This window comes from Nicotiana attenuata, unplaced genomic scaffold, assembly GCF_001879085.1.
Source record: "Nicotiana attenuata strain UT unplaced genomic scaffold, NIATTr2, whole genome shotgun sequence".
Lineage (NCBI taxonomy): Eukaryota > Viridiplantae > Streptophyta > Magnoliopsida > Solanales > Solanaceae > Nicotiana > Nicotiana attenuata.
In genome coordinates, this window is record NW_017670928.1 from 175733 (window position 1) to 182069 (window position 6337).

Consider the following 6337-nt stretch of genomic DNA (forward strand, 5'->3'; position numbering starts at 1 on the left):
GCGATCTCACTTCTGTTTCTTGGATGGATATTCGGGGTACAATCAGATCTCAATAGCCCCCGAAGACAGAGAGAAAACATCATTCACCTACCCGTATGACATCTTTGCCTTTCGGAGAATGCCTTTTGGACTTTGCAATGCACCGGCTACATTTCAGCGGTGTATTTTAGCCATTTTCACGGACATGGTTGAAGACATTATGGAGGTGTTTATGGATGATTTCTCCGTGGTGGGGGATTCATTTGAAGATTGTCTTCACAACCTAAGAAGAGTGCTCAAGAGATGTGTGGAGACAAATCTGGTGCTGAATTGGGAGAAGTGCCATTTTATGGTACAAGAAGGAATAGTGTTGGGACATTGAGTGTCTAAAAAGGGAATTGAAGTCAACCATGCCAAGGTTGATGTGATTGAGAAGCTGCCATCACCAACTTCGGTAAAGGTAGTGAGAAGTTTCCTTGGGCACGCCGGGTTCTATAGGCAATCATTAAGGATTTTTCCAAGATGGCTTACCCCTTATGTAAGATTCTTGAAAAAGACCAGTCCTTTGTGTTTTCTGATAATTGCAGGTTAGCCTTTGAGGAGCCGAATAAGAGATTGGTGACTGCACCCATCATTGTTGCACCCAGCTAGGAGCAACCATTCGAGCTCATGTGCGACGCCAGTTATTAAGCTATAGGAGCAGTCTTAGGGAAACGCAAAGATAAGATGATGCACCCGATTTACTACGCAAGCAGGGCACTCAGTGGTGCACAGCTCAATAAAACTGTAACAGAAAAGGAAATGCTGGCTATAGTGTTTGCCTTCGACAAATTCAGGTCGTACATAATCAGTTCAACAGTTATTGTTTACACTGACCATGCAGCAATTAGGTACTTGATAGCAAAGTAAGAGTCAAAGCCATGCTTGATTTGCTGGGTTCTTTTACTACAAGAATTTGATCTAGAAATCCGTGATAGAAATGGGACGAACAATCAAGTGGCAGACCACCTCTCGAGGTTGGAAGGAGCAGAAAAGAGAATGGAGGTTGAAGATATCACAAAGACATTCTCGGGTGAACAGTTACTTACTGTGACAATGGAGGAGGCGCCACGGTATGCTGATATCGCTAATTACTTAGCAAGCGGTATTGTACCTTATGATCTCTCCTAAATTCAAAAGAAAAAGTTCTTCTGTGATTGTCGATCTTATTATTGGGATGAACCTCTACTTTTTAAGATATGTGTTGATAACATGATCTGAAGGTGTATCCCCGAGAATGATGAACCTTCTGTTTTGCAGGCTTGCCATGCTTCACCATACGGTGGACACTTTGGAGGAATCTGGACAGCAGCAAAAGTGTTGGAATCGGGGTTGTATTGGCCAAATCTGTTCAAGGATGCCCATGCTTGGGTCAAAAGTTGCGATGAATGCCAAAGGACATGCAACATATTTCGCAGTCACGAGATGCCAATGACCACAATTCAAGAGGTGGAGGTATTTGACATGTGTGGGATCGACTTTATGGGGCCGTTCGTCAGCTCGTATAGTAACAAATATATATTGGTAGTGGTTGACTATGTCTCGAAGTGGGTCGAAACGGTTGCTCTCCCAACCAATGATGCAAAAAGGGTGACAAGTTTCCTAAAGAAAAACATCTTCACACGTTTTAGCACTCCGACAGCTATAATCAGTGATGGTTGAACCCATTTTTACAATAGAGAGTTCGCACGCCTGTTGGAAAAGTATGGAGTTCTCCACAAAGTAGCCTCACCATACCACCCACAAACAAGCGGGCAAGTTGAAGTGTCCTATAGGGAAATTAAAAGTGTCGTTACAAAAACAGTGAATGCAACAAGGACCGATTGGGCGAAGAAGCTGGATGATGCATTGTGGGCGTACCACACAGCATTCAAAATTCCAATTGGTATGTCAACGTACAAGTTGGTGTTTGGAAAGGCATGCCACCTTCCGGTAGAGCTCGAACATAAAGCACTTTGGGCATTACGGCATTTGAATTTGGATATGGAGATCGCAGGCACCAACAGAGTCACTGGGTTACATGAGCTCGAGGAATTCAGGTTCCAAGCATTTGAGAGTGCTAGACTATACAAAGAAAGGATGAAATTAATGCATGATAAGCACATCATGGATCTGAACTTCAAACTCGGAGATCTAGTGTTGTTATACAACTCGAGATTGAGATTGTTTCCAGGTAAGTTGAAGTCCCGATGGTCAGGACCCTTCAGAGTGGTGCAAATGTTCTTAAGTGGAGTTGTGAAGATTGAATCAGAAGATGGGACAAATAAGTTCAAGGTGAATGGGCAAAGGCTGAAATAATACCTTGGAATTGCCGAAGAAAAAGGGGATAGAGTGGTAATAACTTTGGAAGAGCGCCAGTACGCGAATGAGGAGAGATGATCAAAGCTTGCATCTTGTCGCGACATTAAATTAGGCACTTCCTGGGAGGCAACCCATGGTTTGTTGTAATTCGTCGTGCCGCGACGTTAAATCCAGCGCTTGTTGGGAGGCAACCTAATTTTTGTGTTTTTCTTTTTTTTTTCGTGTTTGATTTTGAATTGTGAAGATATTGACGTGTTTATAAATGCTGCAGAAATGAGATAGTGAAAATTGGAATGACTCGGGGTGAAGAAATCATATAATAAGGCCAAAAGTGGCTAAATTGGAACAGCTGAAAAAATGGCCAGCACTGGGCTTCTCTAAATCCGCGTCAAGCGTGAAGGCAGACGCGGCCCAAGCTAACCACAAAAATAAAACAGTGATATGAGGGCATCGCGCGCCCCACATCGCGAACTGTTAAATTTATTTATTTTTTTCTTTCTTTCTTTCGTGTTCTTCTTCAAACCTAATATCCCAAACCCCTATTACATCTCCCTCACGTATATCCTAACAGTTCCCTCCCCAATTTCCCCAATTTCGCATTCCCCCTACCCCTTGTTCTGCCGTCCACCCCCCCTCCCCCCTCTAAGATCAAGTAAGTAATTTTGTTTTGTTCTGGCATTTGTTTTGTGCTTTATTTTCGCACGGTCCTATATCATGTTCCCCATATTTTTTTTACGTTCCCCACCCCCTCTAGCATCAGTTTTACAGTTTCGCACCACCTCCCCTAGCGTCAGTTTGTTGTTAGTTTTCTTGTTATGGTTTATTTTAGGTAGAGTAATTGGATTTTGAATTTTGGAGCATAGTTTTCTCTACGATTTTGTTGGTTGTTATTCATAGTGAGGTGTAAACTACAATTCCCACTACCTCACTCAAATTGGGATGGCAAAGCACATGTTACTTGCATTGATACATGAGGGTAGAAATTATGCATATAAGATGTTCGACAAATTGCCCGAATGAGAATTTTGATAGTTTTTGTGAAGTCTGAGTAGCAAAACTCATTGTTTTGGTAATATGACCATCTCTTGGGTGTGGGGTAGCCGTTGGGGGTCTTTGCACTTAAATGGCATTCGTTTTAGAACAAATGTCCACCCGCGGTCAACTTGCAAGACTCGCGCGCGACGTGTGCGTCAGCCTGCCCACTTGATTTTCAATGATACTAAGTAACGTTAAATCACTGTCATTAAGTTGTAATAGGCACTTGTACTGTGGTTGCACATTACGCTTTTGGGTAAGTGTGGGGTGCGATGTATACCACTATGACTTAATGTTATACATTATACTAATATGTGTTTTGTAACTTTTGCAGGTGATATGGCCGTCTCGAAAACACCAACTAGAAGCCATGGAGCCGGTGGTAGTGGCAAGCCACCCCCAAAGAAACTACCAAGTGACATGACTATAGCGGAGAAGGGTGATACTGAGCGGCCTCCAAAAATACAGCAAAGGGTGCGTCAACAAAGGCCGTCTAGGCTAAGAGAGGTGCCATTACAAATTAGAGTAGGGGCTTCAAAGCCACCACCGGCTAAGAAATGGAAAGTAGTTGAGGTGAAGGGAAAGGGAAAGGCGAAAAAGGTTATTGACTCAGAATCTGAACATGACTCATCTGATGAAGAGGAAGCAGCAATCCTGTTGCACAACGGTGAAGGGGAGCCGAGTGTTCCGGGTGCTACAGCCGTGTGGGACTACCAAGTCAAGTTATCCAGATATTTTGCGAGTAATAGAGCAGAATGGGTGGACACGCTTTGCTCAAGGGCCGAAGGGCGAGGGAAATTTAACTCTCGTGCCTGAATTGTATGCCAACTGGGACCCTGGGGCAATGACATTGTTTGGGTTCGTGGGACTCAAGTTGATATCTCTGCCTCGGCAATAAATAAGTACTAGCGCATACCTGCACAGTCCGACTCCGAGTACTGGAGAGAGAGCAAATACCGAATGTGAACCACATACTTGAGGTCTTGTGTATGGGATCTAGACTAGCTGATTGGCAAGCGACTGATGGGTTGGCAAAGACATACGTGAATAAGGAGGCTCGAATATTGTTAAATTGGGATTGCAACAGATTCATGCCAGCAACACACAAGTCTGTTGTGATTTGGGAGCGAGTATTCTTGGTATATGCCCTTATGACAGGTATTGTGGTAAACGTTGGAGCTATCTTGCGAAGTCAAATGGCAAAGACCAGAAAGAACATGCAGTGGATGCTCTACTTTGTGCATACTTTGACTGCGTTGCTTACTAACTACAAATTGACTGAAAAGGAAGATGAGTTATGTGGCAGCACCGAGTCGATTTTCCATGATATTTGCTCTGTTCAGGACCCATCAGAAATGACTATAAAGAAAAAGGGCCATGGTGAGCGCATCACTAATATAGAGGGCGTACTTCAGTAGTTGCGAGCAGAGTTGGACGCACGAGACCTTGCTTTGCTAGCCGCACAGGAGAGTAGAGATCAGTGGATGCGAGAGAAGTTCACTCTGTTGCTCAGGCTGTTCGTGGGCAGAGACATGTACGGCACATTGGAGTCCAGACAGACTTTGAGGAGCCCGAGGATGCGGAGTTGTCTGCTTTGAGTGCTACTAATGGCACTGCTACTGAGGAACCGACGGAGGTTCGGGAGGTGGCTATTGGGAACGCTGCTCCGACTAGGGAGGGTGAGATGATGGCAGCCATCGACACAGCTGGTGTCGCATTGGAGGATCTATCAACATTGCGGACCGAGGTTTGCTACTGATCCCCCTGCAGCCTGAGATATGATGAGGGAGTTTCTGACACCCACTCTACTATTGATTATTTCTCTTTTGCTTCTGTGATATTGTGCAACTGGGGACAGTGCACTCTCTTAAGTGTGGGGTAGGGGTGTCAGATTTTGATTTTTATGGCATGTGTTTAATTGCTAGTGATACATTTTGTCATGATCATACTGAAGGCCATTGTAATTGTATAATTGTGGTCACCTTTTTATCGGCGTAGTCCCTGATTTTCTTTAAACCACGGTTCTTTCCCGAGGATGCCATTTTCTTGAACCAGTTAGTCTTAGGTAGTTTTTATTTATCAAACCGTGTAAAAGAATTTGTGGACTTTTCCCGATGATGGATTGCCTAGACAGTTTTCTTGAGGGTTTAAAGTCTAAAGAAAAATACAAAAAGATTTGTTTTTTATTTATTTTTATTTTTTACTGATAATGGAATGGGAAGAACTTGAGCATCTATGCTTTTGACATGTTTTATGTTGGGGCTTAGAGCTGGAGCATTTGCACTGAGTACTTTCTTCTTTATTCTTGTGATTATATACCTTGAGAGTATATGTGTTTCTTTTGACGCCTGGGCTTGTCTATTGACTCTTGTTGTTACTTCCTAGTGTTTGGATTATATTATGACTGTGCTAGTTGCTTTAACTTGAGAGTCGGGTATGAGCCGTCCTGAGTAAGTCATGTGCATTGTGTGAGGTGAGATTTTGATTGTACTCTGTGCCATACCTTGTTAGTCTAGAACTTGCCCCGTGCATGTGTCGAAGCGAAATAATTAAGTCTTGTGAGTTTAGGAAATGATATAGACGTTTCTTTGATTGATCCTTCAGTCTATCTGCCCACCAGTGATAAAAATTATCCTTTGTTAGCCCATTTGAGCCTGTAAGCCTTTTTCTTTGGTATCCACAGTACAAGACGAATCCCATTGTTCTTAATTAAATCTTTGAACCTTTACCTCCGAAAGCACATAAGTCGCTAGAAGTGAAGGAAAAGAGATTGGGTAGTTTTTTTTAGTGGAACCATAGAACTGCCAAAAGGTGCATGTGTATATTGAGAAAGCCACTAGCTGGAAATACTAATTTATGGAGGGTGTTGAAAAGATATTGATTAAAAAAACCCTCCAATTCACTTTGATATGTGCTAGTGCTTATGTAGATGTGTTTAAAGTCAATGGGCTACGTTATTTACGATTTCGTAGAAATATGTTGA